The sequence below is a fragment of the Lithobates pipiens genome, unplaced genomic scaffold (assembly GCF_037356315.1).
Source record: "Lithobates pipiens isolate NorthernLeopardFrog02 unplaced genomic scaffold, aLitPip1_a1.2 Scaffold_18, whole genome shotgun sequence".
Taxonomy (NCBI): domain Eukaryota; kingdom Metazoa; phylum Chordata; class Amphibia; order Anura; family Ranidae; genus Lithobates; species Lithobates pipiens.
Genome location: NW_027507758.1, coordinates 316,387,482 through 316,401,412, shown reverse-complemented (window position 1 = coordinate 316,401,412; position 13,931 = coordinate 316,387,482). Strand labels below are relative to the sequence as shown.

Below are 13,931 nucleotides of genomic sequence, written 5' to 3'. Positions count from 1 at the left end.
CTTTCGCCTTCCTGGCTGTCTAACCCTGTAGTTCACCTCACTAATTTTTTCAATTACTTCGTATGGACCTTGCCATTTGGCCAGAAATTTGCTTTCAACCGTAGGGACTAGCACCAAGACCCTATCCCCCGGGGAAAAAGTACGGGTCTTGGCCCCACGGTTGTACACTCTCTGCTGTGCTAACTGCGCTTGGGTTAAATGTTCCTTTACTATTGGCATTACCTGTGCAATTCTATCTTGCATCAGGGCGACATGCTCAATCACACTCCTGTGAGGAGAACTCTCATTTTCCCAAGTTTCCTTGGCGATATCCAGCAGCCCTCTTGGGTGTCTCCCATAGAGCAACTCGAAGGGTGAGAAACCCGTAGAGGATTGGGGTACCTCCCTAATGGCAAACATCAGATAGGGTATTAGACAGTCCCAATTCTTTCCATCTCTATCCACCACCTTCTTTAACATTTGTTTTAGGGTTTTGTTGAATCTTTCAACCAACCCATCTGTTTGGGGGTGATACACAGATGTACGCAATTGTGTCACTTTGTACAACTTGCATAATTCTTTCATAACCCTGGACATAAAGGGTGTACCTTGGTCCGTAAGCAGTTCCTTACAAATACCCACGCGGCTAAAAACAAGAGATAGCTCTTTGGCTATGGTTTTGGCCGAGGTATTTCGAAGAGGAATTGCTTCCGGATAACGGGTGGCATAGTCCAATATAACCAAAATGTACTGATGCCCCCTAGCAGACTTCATTATCGGACCTACCAAATCCATTGCGATCCTCTCAAAGGGGACCTCAATGATAGGAAGAGGTACCAGCGGGTTACGGAAATGTGGCATAGGTGCCGACTTCTGACACACAGGGCAGGAGGAACAATAATTTTCTGTTTCCTTCATGACCCCAGGCCAATAGAATCTCTGCAGTACCCTCTCTCTGGTTTTCTCGGCCCCCAGATGACCTCCCAGAATGTGCCCATGGGCCAATTCTAACACCAACTTCCTGTAAGGTTTGGGCACTACAAGTTGCTCAATGGTTTCTTCTGCCCTTTGAGCCACTCGATACAGCAGGTCCCTTTCCATAGTGAAGTAAGGATAAGGGCAAGTCTTATCTGGGTTCACTAACTCGCCATCTATTTTCACCACATTTTCCCGTGCCTTTATTAGGGTGGGGTCTTTTAACTGTTCTGTGGCAAAATTTTCCCTGTGAACCTCAAGATCTGAAAAACTCCACAGACGGCATGTTTTCATCTGAGGATGTTGGCTCCTCCCCAGCCTTTCTTCTTTAGAGAGATCCTTAATGCCAGCCTGAAGATCCCGATGCAGGCAATTCAAAAGAAATTCCTGTCGTCTGATTTCTTCTTTAATGGTATCTTGTGTTTCAGGCAGTGCAGGCATGGTGGCCATATTAGACCAACGGAGAGGTTTAATCACTTTCTTAATGACTATTCATCCAAAGAGATCTTGAACGTGTGTAAAAAATACATATAGAACACGGTTACTGATCTGGACAGTTGGGCTGAGCACAATAGAAATATTTTGTATATTCATTTTAGTTTCAAGTTCTTTCTCTATGAAATGGTCCATGTGAACAATCAACCATGAAATCAAGTAAAGGTTGCATTCTGGCAGCTCTTTTAAGAGACGCTGACACTCTTGCAGCCTTTCAGCTTCAGAGCTTTTGCCACATGCTTCTTCAAACCGAGGCATCAGGTCTTTGGTAAGCACATTCTCAGGTAGCTCCCGCAAGTATTGCTTCAGTAGGCTGGCAACTGTATAAGGCTCATAGTCATCAAGATTTGGAGATTCCTCTCGATCATAGGCGGCCTTCAACTCATCAACCTTTGACTTGATTCCTGACACTCTGTAGATGCCTTCACATTTCATGCCATGTTGCTCGATGAAATCGATGCACTCTCGGAACACTGCCGGTAGTCGGATCCCATCACACATCATGGTCCTTTCTGCCGCTTTAGCCAGTGGGATTCCAAACACTGGACGCAACCTGGGCACATCTACAGGGGGAGGCTCTGGTTCTGCTGTGGGTTTCTTTTTTTTCTTTTTCTCCTTCCATTGTTTGACCACATCGGCAGCAGTCAGGTCCTTGGACTTCTTCTCTTTGTGCTTGTCTTCTTTGTGCTTCTCCTCTTTAGGCTTTTCGTAACTTCCTTTTAAGAGCCGTCAAGATCCTCTGTAGTAACTAATTCAGCTTTTATCAATGTTACCAGGCTACCTGAATCCAGCAACACATCAACATTTCTACCATTAATACACATTTTACATAAATGTTTCTCAGGTCCCCGAATGGCAGTGCATGCAACTGTCGCAAACAGCGACTGACGTCTCTCCCTTATAAAGTCACATTGCATAGGCTCATCCACAACTGGGCAATTGGCTGCAATATGTCCCTCTTGGCGGCAGCGGTAGCAAATAATGTTTTTCGCTGTCTCTTGCAGCATGGGCTTCCTGGGCTGCTCCCGCCAGACCTTAGGTAGAACTCCCACCCTCACCCCTTGGAGTCATCTTACCCGCCACTGGGGATGATCTGGTCTTAGGGTAGAAAGTCCGTGAGTCCCTGGAAGAGGTGGTCAGGTTCTCTGTAGCCAAGTACCTCTCAACCAGATCCACAAGTTTATCTGCATTTTCTGGGTCTCCATGGCTTACCCATTTTTGGATGGCAGTAGGAAGAGCTCTCAGGAAACGATCCATAACAACACGTTCCACAATGTTTGGTGCGGTCAAAGTCTCTGGCTGCAGCCACTTCCTGCTCAGGTGAATGAGATCATACATTTGAGACCTGGGGGGTTTTCCAACCTGAAAAGTCCAATTATGCACACGCTGAGCCCGGACGGCCAAGGTGACACCCAGCTGTGCCAATATTTCTGTTTTTAGCACCACATAGTCTTTTGCTTGGTTAGGCTCTAGGTCATAATAAGCTTTCTGCGATTCCTCAGTTAACAGAGGGGCCACCAGTCCAGCCCATTGCTCCTTAGGCCACTTTTCTCTTTAAGCAGTCCTTTCAAATGTGGTCAAAAACACCTCCGGATCATCCTCTCCAGTCATTTTTGTCAATAAATGGCTCACACCAAAGGATGCGGTATTATTGTAACCACTTGCTTCATTGGTCTGCGGACGTTGCTGTATTAATGTCTCTATTTTCTGTTGAAAACTCTGCTCTTGCTTCTGCAACAGGTCTATAAAGCGGGCTTCAGATTGCTGCTTTGCTTGTTGCTGAGCTTCCAGACTCTGCAGGTGAGCTTTCTGCTGGGCTGCAAGGCTCTTTTGTAAAGCCGCATTTGTTTGCTGCTGATTTGCATTTGCTAGAGCCAGCTGTCTCAGTATCTCCTCCATGCTACCTTTAAAAAAATTGAAAAAAAACTGCCCGTATTCTCCACCAACTGTGAGGGGTTAGCTCGGCAGCGGGTGTGTGTGACCCCCTGGATGGGTTCACAACACAAAATCAGGCACAGCAGACAGCGTTGTAGGTGCAAAAAACAAAAGATGCGGTTTATTTATGCTACATGCAGTGATACATATAACAGCCAAACAAAAATAAAACATGAAAATAAATCCTGGTCAGCTTGACCTCTAACTACACACTTAGATTCCCTGTCTAACAACTGAGTGCAGCCTTGTGCTGCACCAGTCCCTGTCTCTGTTGTAGAGGTTTGCCACACAGGCGTTAACTCACCGCACAGAACAGATATCACACTCCCCAGTCTATACAACACAAAACTGGTTCCAGGATGAAGCATCTCCCTAAGCATGCTGGTTTTTTTTGTAGAGGTCTTAATGAGCCCACTTACTTCAGCTGGGCTCATTAACTCTTCCCCTCTAATTGTAAAAGTCTGCATAAAGCCTGAATCTAGGGCACACATATTTCCCATCCTGGATACAACCAGGTGACTTTACCTGCGTGCTGCCACACTAAGCACTCTAATCGAAATTAGCAACCTCACTAGTTTTAGGGTCCATTCACACAGGGGCAACTCAGATCCGACTTCAAGTCACCTCAGGTCGCACAACATGTAGAAATCAATGTAAGTGAATGAGAGCCGTCTTAATGCACACTACTGAAGGTTCCTGTACTATTTCAATCCGACTTTTAGGCGACTGGTACCCATTGATTTCAATGGAGGTCGCCTCCAAGTCGGATCTCTGTCTATACGGCGGCGACTCTCAGGGAATTATCAACTCTCAAAAGGGAACTCCATGCCAAATTTATAAAAAAAATTGGCGTGGGTTCCCCCTCTGAGAGCATACCAGGCCCTTAGGTCTGGTATGGATTTGAAGTGGAACCCCCCTACACCGGAAAAATGGCGTGGGGGTCCCTCCCAGATCCATACCAGACCCTTATCCGAGTACGCTACCCGGCCGGCCAGGAAAGGGGGTGGGGACAAGTGAGCGCCCCCCCTCCTGAGCTGTACCAGAATGATGTCCCCGCCCATTATGATGTTGGATGCTGGGACTGTGACATCATGATGGGCGGGAACATCATCCGGTGATGTCCCTATATAAGTCGCCACGCACCGCGTCCCTGCCATTGTGACTGAAGACAGCGAAGAGGCAACATCTCCAGAAGAGAAGAACAGAAGAACAGAAGAGAAGAACAGAAGACAGCGGCAACAGAAGACCGGGCCACTGCTTGTAAAAGAGCTAGAAGAAGGCGCGGTGGCCCGGCAAGAAGAACCGAAGAGGGGGACAAGATCCCCAAAGAAGGGGACAAGACCCCCGAAGTCGGAAGAAGAGGGCGGCAGTGAAGAAGAAAGCCGGGCTCCTGCGCTAGTGAAAGAGCTAGCAAAAGAGCAGAAGATAGCGGAGGAGTCCGGCGAGAAGACCCCCGAAGACGGAAGAAGACCCCCGGAGCTGTGCAATAAACTATTTTAACCCTTGTGTTGTGTTTTTTTTTACATTTTTTTTTCTAACAGGTGAATGGGTAGGGGTACATTGTACCCCATACTCATTCACATAGGGTGGGGGTCCGTGATCCGGGGGCCCCCTTATTAAAGGGGGCCCCTGGATTCCGATAAGCCCCCTGCCCGCAGACCCTGACAACCAAAGGCCAGGGTTGTCGGGAAGAGGCCCTTGTCCTCATCAACATGGGGACAAGGTGCTTTGGGGTGGGGGGGGGGGCGTGCGGCCCCCCTTCCCCAAGGCACCCCCCCATTTTGAGGGCACACGGTCTGGTACAGCTCAGGAGGAGGGCGCTCGCTCGTCCCCACCCCCTTTCCTGGCCGGCCGGGTAGTGTGCTCAGATAAGGGTCTGGTATGGATCTGGGGGGGACCCCCATGCCATTTGTTCAGCGTAGGGGGGTTCCACTTCAAATCCATACCAGACCTAAGGGCCTGGTATGCTCTCGGAGGGGGAACCCATGCCAAATTTTTAAAATAAATTTGGCGTGGAGTTCCCTTTTGGGAGCTGATAATTCTCTGAGGGTCGCCTCCGTATAGACGGAGATGCGACTTGGAGGCGACTTCCATTGAAATCAATGGGTATCAGTCACCTACAAGTCGGATTGAAGTAGTACAGGAACCTTTTCTGAAGTCGGAGCGACTTCAGTAGTGTGCATTAAGACGACACTCATTCACTTACATTGATTTCTACATGTTGTGCGACCTGAGGCGACTTGGGGCGACTTGAAGTTGGATCTGAGTTGCCCCTGTGTGAATGGACCCTTAAGCGCCACTGAACCTCCCCCTCCGGGTCAAAAATAGAATTTACACCCACAGTATCTATCTGGTAGGTTAAACAGCACCCTAATCACTCTCCCATTGTCCACATTATCACCTTTTACTCACTCACCTTAATTAAGCGCATGCTAGCACCTTACATCCATCACGGTTGATTTGTACCACTTAATCACTCACTGCTGTTAATTCCACCTTGTCTATCTGTACTCTTTTCAGTGTACTTTTATTCTGTACTACACTTCCTGTTAACCATCACTATTTGGTGTGCTTTGGTTCATTTTTCCCACTCTGGTTCTCTCTTGTTCCCATTATCTTTTCGATCCCCTTCACTGTTCCTCTTTCCCCATTCCCTTCCTTCCACTCTTTCCCCTTTTCCTTTGCCTCCCCTCTTTCTTCCTTCCCCTTTTTTCCAAAAATCTCCCTTCCTCTCCCTTTCCCTTCCCCCCTCCCTTTCCTTTCCCCCCCTCTCTCATCCTCCCCCTTCCTCTCTTTTCCCCTCCTTTCCCCCTCTCTCTCATCCTCCCCCTTCCTCTCTTTTCCCCTCCCTTCCTCCACTCCCTTTCCCCCCTTCCCCTCAAGTCCACACCCCTTTTTTCCCCCTTTTCTGTCTATCTTTGGCACACTTTCCCCACATATACAATAGTTGAACATTAGGGATGCACATGCGTGTGTTTATTACACACGCATATTTGTGCACGGGCACGTGTATACACAGGTACGTATGTATTATGAGTCTGATTACTTTTTTATGGATACTTTCATGCACCTTCTCCCCACGAATACTTCAATCACCACCCATACTTACATTATTGTTTGTTCACTGATGGGATTCTTGTGGTTACACAGGCGGTCTGACCCCACCATTTGGTTCACTAATTGTGACGTAATTACTCATCTTTTAACATAACTCAACATCACATTCCCTTACTTAGATACCGGCTTGCCTACTCTAACACCTCCCCCAGTCGCCGGGGGAGACTCTTCCCGGGCCCTTTAAGTGCTGCGGTGGTACATCGAGTGGGGTAAGAACCATAAATGTAATTTTTGTTGTTTACTTTTCCCTCCTACCTTATATTGTACCTTAAATTATATTTCCAGTTATCTTATTATGTATATCTATACTTCCTTACAGATGTATGTATTTCCTGAAGAAGCTCATTTAGAGCGAAACTAGTAGAAATACGTCACGACCTGTACCAGCTTGTACATTGTTAAATGATTTTATTACTTAAATAAATTTTGTCTGTTTTTTAACGCTGGTCTAAATATTTTGTATTAACGTTTCTACATGTACCGTAATAGTCCGTTAGCTCGCTTTTGTTTTCGGTAAGCCTGGTGTGGGAACCAGGCCTCCCGGCCTATATTCCTTATAATTTTGGATGATGGTACATCTTAACAATTTATCTAGTCAATTGAATCGACAAGGCTTCTTTTTTATTTATTTCTGTGCACCTAAGGTTTGACTAAAGAAAATGTAAAAAATAATGTTGTTGGTTAAACTGATAAATATTATTGAAGTCATCCACACTTCATAAATGTTCTCTGGAAAACATATATTAATTTCTAAATACTTTTCAGCTGATATTGTTCTGTTAACCTCTGTGCGTAATATATAAATGACCTTTATGAGCATTTAGAGTCCAATTTATCTAATCAAAGAAAAGCTAAAAGCATTCAGCATAATATGGTTCCCAAGCAATATCATTTGTTGATTGAATCACCTAGAGACAATCATAAACTGAAATTGTTGTGAAAAGAATGTAGGTTAACAAGAGTGGCAATGAATTAGATAAACATTACATTTAGAATATATAATATTAACATTAATTTACCATGGTATATTAGATTTACATACATTTTTTGTTAAAGCGTTTGTTAACCCCCAAAAAAAAATGATTTTATGGTACCTTAACCGGTTCCCGACCAGCGCACGCTGATGTACGTCGGCAGAATGGCACGGGTAGGCAAATGGGCTTACCTGTATGTCCCTTTAAATTTGCTGCCCTGCCATCATGAGTGCACCGCTGGCGGCGCGCTTGCGTGCTGGTCGGGACCCCCGTGGGTCCGGTCCCGGGTCCCGAGGACTCAAGCACCGCGGGCATACCCGCGATTGTCTCACGGGGCGGCTGAACGGAGAGATGCCATTGTAAACAGCATCTCCCCGTTCTGCCTAGCAACTAGTGACGCTGATCTCTGCTCCATGTGATTGGAGCAGAGATCAGTGTTCACTAAATGAAAGCCCAGCCCCCAACAGTTAGTAACACACCCCTAGGAACACTTTACCCCTACACTGCCACCCACTGGTTAACCCCTTCACTGCCAGTGTCATTTACACAGGAATCACTACATTTATATAGCAGTGATTGCTGTATAAATGACAATGGTCCCAAAAATGTGTCAAAAATGTCTGATGTGTCCGCCATGTCGCAGTCACAATAAAAATCGCTGATCACCGCCATTACTAGTTAAAAAAAAATATTAATAAAAATGCCATAGAACTATCCCCTATTTTGCAAACCAATCAATAAACGCTTATTGCGATTTTTTTTTTTTTTTACCAAAAATATGTAGAAGAATACATATCGGCCTAAACTGAGGGAAAAAAATATTTTTTATATATTTTTGGGGGATATTTATTATTTTAAAAAAAGTAAAAAATAATGCATTTTTTTCAAAATTGTCGCTCTATTTTTGTTTATAGCACAAAAAATAAAAACCGCAGGGGTGATCAAATACCACCAAAAGAAATCTCTATTTGTGGGAAAAAAAGGACATCAATTTTGTTTGGGAGCCACGTCGCATTACCGCGCAATTGTCAGTTAAAGCGACGCAGTGCCGAATCGCAAAAAGTGGTCTGGTCTTTGGCCAGCCCAATGGTCCTGGGTTGAAGTGGTTAAAGCAAATTAAACAGCACAGTGTTTATGCTATGTAATCTGCCCCCCTCTAAACTGTAAGCCCCTCCAAATCTGGCACTTCCTGTATCCCCTCTCTAAACAGACCACAAAAATCAGGGCAGCTCCGCCCTGATCACTGTGGTCTAATTGCGGCCCTCCGTTATACGCTGCTGTCCCCTCTGCTCTTCTGTCTCCCATGTCAGCTTGTGTCTGTGCTTCCGTCTCTGTCGTCCCCCCCCCCCCCCCCCGCTGCTCCTAGTAAAATTAAAAATCTTTTTTGTGCAATAGCAGAGTACCTTTCTTTTAGAAAAACGAGCACTATAAATACCATTTTAGCTCTGTCTTCAGGACGGTCATGTGACTCTCGGCCGGTTTCCATGGCTACTGCAGGAGAGATTGAGCAGCCATGTGATCTCCCCGGCTGACGTCAGAGGGATTTCATGGCCCCTCCTGCAGTATGCTTCTATTGTACAGTGGCCATGAGTCATGTGACCAGCCTGAAGACAGCTCAAAAGCAGTATTTACAATGCACGTTTTTCTATAGGAAAGGTACAGCATGCTCTAATAGGGAGTCTGGCAGAGTTTGAGTTATATGGGTTAACAAACCCTTTAAAGAATCAGTTGCTGTTGTGGGTAGATGCAGATGAATATTAGTATTTTTTCTTCTCACACAATCTTTAAATAAAATGTTTCCTCTTGTGCCGCGTACACACGGTCGAACTGTTTGACGTACTTAGTCCGTCATACAATCCGACGTACAATCCCGCGTACTTTCCACTGAACGGACTTGACCACACACGGATACCCAAACAGTCCGACGAAAGCTTGCGCGATGATGACAGCACGTACGACGGGACTAGAAATAGGAAGTCCAAGACACAGCAAAGCCCTGTAAATCCTTTCTGGCCATGCGCCATTCTTAGTCCGTCGGACTAGCATACTGACGACCGTATTGTCCACTGAAATCAAAGTACGACGGACAGATTTTTGGAAAAACCAAAATTCTTAGTACTCCGGACTGCACGCTGAAAAAGTCAGCTGAAGCCCACACACGAGCGGATTGTCAGCTGAAATGTGTTTCAACGGACTAAGTACGTCAAACAGTTCGACCGTGTGTACGCGGCATAAGGCTTCACTGACTTTAGTCAATCTCCCTAATGATACAGCTCTACTGAACTTTTTGACTATCACCATGTAGGGCAGGTCACCCAGGATTGGTCTTTGTTCTCTGTTCTGTTAGATGATTAGGTCCTTGTGTGTTCTAATGAGTTTGCTAATTTACTTGTATAAGTATAGCGTGAATACCCTCAAGCCCGCTCTGACCTTTTGGTTCTGTAGTGATTATTAGGGGACCCTCCATCCATGTCTCTATTTTTTTTCTGGTGTTTTCCTATTCTTTTGATTCTAGATATTAGGTACCAAAAAAGTGCTAGTGTCCTATTATGAAGCAGGAATATGATATGAGGACCATTAAACAAAGCTTAGATCATGGGATTCATTCATATATACATCGTTTTTCAGTTAAAAATGTGCATTTATATTGCATCAGCCTATGAAGAAATAAGATTACCGCAGAGGGGTTTGATAGATTTAAATCCTGGACTCATCGTAAACCATAAGCTTCCCAATTCCTCTAAATTATGGGTCTTAATTTCCCACAACCTGAAAGGTTTAAACTCTCCAAATAAAAAGGAGGCAAGCCTTTTGAGCACACAAGAGATTGGGGGCTGATATCCTTCTGCAGGAGACGCATTTCTCCTCCCAAAGCCACCCGTACTATTTTGCTAGGGCCTTTCAGCAAGGATATTATACCACATATGAGTCCAGGACACGAGGAGCCGCTATTTTTATAAGGAATACAGTAATGTTTGATGTACAACACATGTATAGGGACCCAGATAGTCACTTTGTTTTTTTTATTTTAAAGGTAACATTCAGGGAAAAAGCATCATTATTGCCTCCAGTATATGCACTCAATGACTCTCAGGCTTCCTTTTTTTAAAACATTTTTCTAAACACTGGATAAATACCACTCTCCCCATATGCTATTAGGTGGGGATGTTAACCTGGTAGCACACTCAGACCTAAACATAAGTAGCAAGGGGCAGACCACCAATGCCTTCCCAAAATCGCTACAGTACCAATTGAAGACCCGCCGGCTATTGGACACCTGGAGAGCTCATAATGTGGGGTGCAGGGAGTATACTTTTTACTCTCGCCCCCACAACAGCTACTCCAGGCTGGACTAAATATTGTCCACAGCAGTATTGACAGCTAACTCCACCTCAGCCAGAATTCATGCACTATCCCAGATAACAGAATACATCTCAGAATACTTTACCCTCAACGATGTTGGGAGATCTCCTCTGCATCCTTGTGGGCAGCACACAAGGCTGTACTGAGGGGACAGCTTATGCAGCTCACCTCGGAGGGTAAACACCAGAAGCTCCTAGATATTACCTCCCTCACAGCTGACCTAGAAAAACTGTGTCACCAACATGGTCAAACCCCTACACAAGAATTGCTCAACCAGATTAAACAGAAAAGGGGAGCTCTTGATACTCTCCTATCTGAGCAAACTGAAAAATACCTTAGGTGGTCCAGGTCTCGCTTCCTGCTGTATAGCAGTTCAGCTTTGACCATGTTCGTGAGGAAGTTGAAACAATCCTTACAACCCGCATATATATATAAGCTGCGGGACACAACAGGAAAACTCACCTCCAATCCAAAGGAGGTGTTACAACTGTTTCCAAATACTATCAATCACTACTGGCTGACCCTCAGGCCCCTAGTGCTCTGTTGTCCCATTCCTGGTTGGATGCAATTTCCCAACCTAAGATTATGAGGGTGAACTGCAATCCCTGAGTGCTCCCTGCACGGAGGAGAAGGTAGCCGCAATTATTTCCACACGGAAACCTTCCTAGGCCCAGATGGCTTCACCCTTTATTATAAGGTTTTCTGGACTATTAAACACAAAATTGACAAAACCTTTTAACCCCCCTGACAGTCTTCCCGAGTCTGGCTCGGGGTGGAATTTTTATACCAAAAGCGGTAACCCCGAGTCAGACTCGGGACTGCATCACTGGATCCAGGAGGAGGTTTACTTACCTTCTCCCTCGGATCCAGCTGTGTCCCCCCCCCCCCTGTACGAGCGAGCCGTGTCTCGCTCGATCTATCACATCGCCGATCTCCGTTCCCTGCGAGCGTTGCGACGCACAGGGACGGAGATCGGCGCCAAATTCAAAAAGTCAAACACACACATTACATACAGTATAATGTAATCTTACAGATTACATTGCTGTATGTAATTATTTTACATCCCCTTTGTCCCTAGTAGTCTGCCCAGTGTCCTGCATGCAGTTTTATATTATAAAAACTGTTCTTTATGCCTGGAAACTGGAGATTGTCCATAGCAACCAAAACTGTCCCTTTACATAAAAAATTATTTCAGACCAGCTAGAAAACAGCGATAATAAATTGGAATCACTCGCAGAATTGAGCGATAGCGATTTGTAGGGAGATCCGTCATCAAATACTGAAAAGTAATGACAGTGACAATTCTGCAACTGAGCAAATTTCAGTGTTTTTGATTTGATTACATTATTGAATTTTTTTTTTATTCTTATATTATTATTTGGTACAATTATTTATAATTATTTATTATATTATAATTTATGATTTCATTTTTCAAACTTTATTATACCCGGGATGTCTGCTAGACTCTGGTTTGGACAGATTTAAGAGAGTTATTCCTAAGAATTACAGGACTACAATATAAAACGCCAAATTTTCATGCAAAATAATGGTACCGCTTTTAGCACCTAAAATCCGAAATAATCGTACCAGGGAGGTTAATAGGGTTCTAGCTGGGGACTCATTCCCTATTGATATTCTTATGGCCAACATGTCAATGATTCCAAAGCCAGGAAAAGATCATTCCCTTCCCCAGAACTATAGACCTATATTGGTCATTAACAATGACTTAAAAATATTTAGTCACCTGTTAGCAAATCGCCTAGCATCCATAATCACAGCATTAATCTCCCCAGATCAAACAGGCTTCATCCCTACCAGACAAATAACTGATAATATAAGCCTTGCATCAAATATTATTCAGGATGCTGAATTGCACTCACTCAAGATTTTAATGCTGAGCTTAGACATAAACAAGGCTTTTGATAGTGTCCTCTGGCCATATTTAGACACTATCTTATCCAAATTTGGGATCTAGGGAGAATTTGTAAGTGGTTTTCGTGCTCTGTATCGCCAACCTCGAATAATTAAACTTCCCGACCGTTCATCAGAATACTTTTCCCTGGGGAGGGGTACTAGACAGGGCTGCCCTCTATCCCTCTTGTATTTTCCCTTGCAATTGAGCCCCTAGCTTGACATATCAGTAGCAACCCTAACATTACGGGATGTTGTAGTAACAATCAGGAATTTTAATTAAGTCTATATGCAGACTATATCCTTCTGTTTCTAACAGATCCCTTAATCTCTTTGCCTAATCTTTTTACAGCTTTAGACACCTTTAACCACATATCGCGTCTGGGAGTTAATCCCTCGAAGTGCATAGCTATGCCTATAAATTTACCACACTCCTTCCCTTAAAGGCAGTTTGAGTTCTCCTGGAACATGTATTAATTAGTAGCTATATTATTACACTTGGTCCAGTGGCACACATCCCCGTCTCACATACCATGGCTACAGGTTCAGAGGGCTTCCATTAAACCATATTTTCTCCCAGGCCTTTTTTGGACTAATGCAGTAAACCATATAATTATTTCCCAGCTCAGTGGAGTTGTTGGACAGTTTCTATATCTCTGGACCTTTATATAAAAAAAGTTTGAGCTCTACTTTCATACCCTCCCCATTATCTTTTTTTTTCGGTGACCCTAACTTCCTTGTGGCTTTTCATGCAGAAATAGACTTTGCACACTGGTCCTTACAAGGACTGGTGACACTGCATTAATTGCTACAGGGCACCATGTTCTGTTCTTTTGAACATTTGCACCAAAACTTCACCATACCTAATTCATATCTCCCCAAATACCTACAGATACGCCACTTCTTCCAAAAGGCTATCTCCCAAATAAGTGATGATTCTAAAATACCCTTTGAAAATGTATGCCACGAAGGGTCCAGAGATAGTGGGACGATATCCACAGTGTATGTGTAGATATGTATATGTACCTTAATGATCACCACACAGAATCTAAATCTCAAGCAATGCTGGGATGGGAATCTGAGGTGGGCCAGGAGTTTTCAGCAGAAGTCTGGCGTGATATGGTCACTAATATGCATCAGTTGCCATTAAAGAAACTGTGCTGAAACTGCACACTAGAGGGT

At 44.4% G+C, this 13,931-nt stretch overlaps 1 pseudogene; it reads right to left on the bottom strand.

Moving 5' to 3' along the window:
- Positions 1 to 1,272: 1,272 nt before the first annotated feature.
- On the bottom strand, positions 1,273 to 11,225 carry LOC143986709 (ralA-binding protein 1-A pseudogene; annotated as a pseudogene).
- Positions 11,226 to 13,931: the final 2,706 nt, after the last annotated feature.